This window comes from Schistocerca serialis, chromosome 5 (genome assembly GCF_023864345.2).
Source record: "Schistocerca serialis cubense isolate TAMUIC-IGC-003099 chromosome 5, iqSchSeri2.2, whole genome shotgun sequence".
Lineage (NCBI taxonomy): Eukaryota > Metazoa > Arthropoda > Insecta > Orthoptera > Acrididae > Schistocerca > Schistocerca serialis.
In genome coordinates this window covers 18,718,698-18,722,782 of record NC_064642.1, presented here as the reverse complement: position 1 = coordinate 18,722,782, position 4,085 = coordinate 18,718,698, and the positions used below count along the sequence as shown (strand labels likewise).

General features: G+C 48.7%; 1 pseudogene; it reads right to left on the bottom strand.

Moving 5' to 3' along the window:
* Positions 1-370: 370 nt before the first annotated feature.
* On the bottom strand, positions 371-488 carry LOC126483045 (5S ribosomal RNA; annotated as a pseudogene).
* Between the last annotated feature and the right edge of the window lie 3,597 nt (positions 489-4,085).

The window sequence follows — 4,085 nt, the reverse complement described above, 5'->3', positions numbered from 1 at the left end:
TCCCCGTTGGCGTATGTCAACGCCTGTAAGCAACTAAGGATGTTCATTTCATTGTAACAACTTTTGTTGTTGATCGGAACTACAATGTAGGAAACATTAGTTCACTTGATTTCGATAAAGATAAAATTTACTTAACTTTATACAATCCATAGCCACAGGAATGTGCCGAGTATTGACAACTGTATTTGAATATTAAGGCATCACTTGCACTCCGTCTTCAGGCCACGAGTGGCCTACCGGGACCATCCTCAGAGCAGGATGCGGATAGGAGGGGCGTGGGGTCAGCACACCGCCCCCGGTTGGTATTCTTGACCGAAGCCGCTACTATTCGGTCGGGTAGCTCCTCAGTTGGTATCACGAGGCTGAAAAATGGCAACAGCGCATGGCGGCCTGGATGGTCACCCATCCAAGTGCCGACCACGTCCGACAGCGCTTAACTTCGGTCATCTCACGGGAACCGGTGTATCCACTGCGGCAAGGCCGTTACCGAGGCATTACTTGATGCACACATTTACTGAACTCTTTTCTGAAAGTGTGCAAATCACGAAGTTCCATTGTAGACATGAATAACACAAGAGCCCTAGCTAGTCAATGTCGTCCTCTTGATCGGAGGTCACGAACTGCGGCAGAGCCTTCCTCCGATCGGGTGTACACCGGCTTCGGTGCGGTGGCGCTGCGGAGCTGGGGGAGAGGGCGTGGCTCCACCAGCGCCTCCCATTCGTCGGCGCGGATTTCAGCGAGGCATCGCTGCCTTCTGTGGTTCCGATGCGAGTTACCGACTTTGTTATGGCTCCGCGATCTTCGGACGATTACACGCGGTGCATAATATGGCACTCAAATTCGTGTGGTGAGTCTGGTGGATACCTAGCAATGTATGCTGAAGCTTGTAAGTAGGCTGATTAGGTTTTTTATTGGTAACGCCACGTAGCGCTCTGTATGAAAATCACTGGCTGTGCTGCGTGCAGTCTGTGGCTGGTTTGCATTGTTGTTTCCTATTGTAGTGTTAGGCAGTTGGATGTGAACAGCGCGTAGCGTTGCGCAGTTGGAGGTGAGCCGCCAGCAGTGGTGGATGTGGGGAGAGAAGTGACGGAATTTTGAGAGCGGATGATCTGGACGTGTGTCTATCAGAAACAGTACATTTGTAAGAATGGATGTCATGAACTGCTATATATATTATCACTTTTGAACACTATTAAGGTAAATACATTGTTTGTTCTCTATCAAAATCTTTCTTTCGCTAACTATGTCTATCAGTAGTTAGTGCCTTCAGTAGTTTGAATCTTTTATTTAGCTAGCAGTATTGGCGCTCGCTGTATTGCAGTAGTTTGAGTAACGAAGATTTTTGTGAGGTAAGTGATTGGTGAAACGTATAGGTTAATTTAGTCAGGGCCATTCTCTTGTAGGGATTATTGAAAGTCAGATTGCGTTGCGCTAAAAAATATTGTGTGTCAGTTTAAGCACAGTCATGTATGATTTTTCTAAGGGGACGTTTCAAGCTAATCTGTATTAGTAACTGGTTTGGACTCTGAAATAATTCCGTTCATAGTACGGCCACAGCGGACAACAGTAGCACCACTACACTGAAACACTACCCCAGTGTCTTCCTGATTATATACTGCTCTCTGGAAAAAGTGAAACACCAAAACCGAGAGATGTGATCGCAATGAAATTTATTCCACCAGTTAAGGACATAACACTACACAAATGATTAGCATTACGGACGTGTAAATGCACCTCGACTGTGAAAATTCAGTATGCTGCAATCAGAGCCGCTAGAGGTCGCGGCATGGAGTCAAATAGAGCCTGAATATCCTGTTCGGTCGGTTGATTGATTGAGCGATTAAAGGGACAAAACTACGTCGTCATCAGGCATTCCCATGCTTCTGAGGAATGCCCTGTCATGTTGTTCGTGGGCGTGTCCACAAAGCAACTGCAGGAGGACCTGAACGAACAAATTTCCTAATGACTGTATACCAACACGTTCGATGGGCAACATCTGAGGCGAACGGGCAGGCCAGGAAAACAGTGGTACCCGTCGTTCTTCGAGGAAGGCTTGCGCATTCCCCACGGACGTTGTCCTGCTGAAATGTGACATGTGGAACGGCCTGCAGGAGGGACAGTTCCTCGCGCTGTAAAAGTTGTCTGATATAGAGGTGGCTGTCAAGATCGCCCTGAAGTCGTGTGAAGCGAGATCACGAGTTGTAGGGAATGGCGCCCCAAGCCGTCGCACTTGGCCCTTGTCCTCCATGCCGCTCATCAATACAGTCTGCGCGACTGCGTTCACCACGGTGGCTTCGAACGCGTGTGCGACCGTCTCTGCAGGACAATCTGAGGCGGCACTCGTCCGAAGACACTACACTTTGACACTCAGCACGCCAGTGTCGGCCTTCACGTGAACACTTCAGTCCGCGTCGTTGGTGGACTCTTGTCACTGAAAGCCGACGGAATGTCTTGCGTGCCACCGTCCACACTTTTTGCAGTGCACCAACGTCGCGTCAACACTGTGGACAAAGCTGTCCTGTCCGTTACGGCCACCGAGCGAGGTGGCGCAGTGGTTAGACACTGGACTCGCATTCGGAAGGACGACGGTTCAATCCCGCGTCCGGCCATCCTGATTTAGGTTTTCCGTGATTTCCCTAAATCACTCCAGGCGAATGCCGGGATGGTTCCTCTGAAAGGGCACGGCCGACTTCCTTCCCCATCCTTCCCTAATCCGACGAGACCGATGACCACGCTGTCTGGTCTTCCCCAAACCAACCAACCAACCAATCCGTTACGGTCAAGCGGACAAGATGGCGGTCACCTCGCATTGACTGTGACGTCAGCGCTGCGTGCGGCCGCCCTCATCTCTCCACTTGTTCCACGTGCGCCTCGCTACTGAAGCAGCGCGCCCTGTACGAACACAGAGCCACCTCCTGCAGACGAATCATTCCACCATATTCGAACGAACCACGTGCCGGTATTCCACCCTGTGATGTCGGCGAGGCACAGTGCCACTCGGTTACACTTCGTATGACGGCTCCGCACCGAGTGACCGCTGCGTAACACAGCCCTGTCCGGTTACACAAAAGAGGACATTTTTGGACCTACATGCATGCCACACCACTTCTCTGCCACTTAAATCACTTACTATGGTTCGGCTGCTCTACACGTCCCCTTATTGTGGCGTGTTGCAGACCGTTTCTTCTGAGTGTTTCACTTTTGACAAACACTGATGTGTTTGTTAAGCAAGGGTCGCCTAATAATGCGAAAAGTTACGGGAAGTTGAGCTCATAAATGGAAGTGTACTTCACAATTATCAGACATTTATTCAAATGTAGAAAAATGAAATTAAATATTACTGCACTGTCACTCGTGAAAAAGAAAAACGCAGGAAACTAACATGAAAACGGAAGAAAACTATGCAAAACTTCGTTAGGAAGACTGAAAGATTAACATCCGGAAACAACTGCTTCAGAACACAGTGAGCTGGCCGTGGGAATATCCCGGACTGCCGCATCAGTCTTGAGCGAAACTTTTCTGTCGCAGCTCGATAGAAAGCACAATTTGTCCTGTAATCCGCTTCCTGAAATGAGAAAATTTCAGCTACCTCACTACAGTTTGTACTGCCCGTCTTTACTTACGAAATAAATGCGACTGAACTGGTACAGAATCAAGACGTAATCTGTACGAGTTATGTTTCAGTATGCCGTTGCGACAGAGAAATTGGATGGGTGTGATGCGGTTGGTTGGAACTGACGTTGCTTGTTTGAACTGAGACCATTAGCTTCAGTTGATGGCAAAATAATGTAGGTGTTTGTGGGAACTTTTAAGGGAGAATATTGCCTGCCGAACGATGGACTCAGACTTTTTCTGTATCAGCGTGGTAATGCTCCTATTCACCTGTGCGTGTCAAAGAGTGTTTGACTGATTTGGCCAAGTGATTCTCTCGAGCCGTAGACTGAAGCTCCTGGACTGTCACTGGAATGAACCAGACCATCTTTGCAAGCCGCATCAGTTTACCTGAGTGTAGTATCCTGCCCACTCGTCTAATGTAGGGTGCCTAGGAAGCTGTTTCTCGGTTCGCTAGATAACAATTCAAGCAA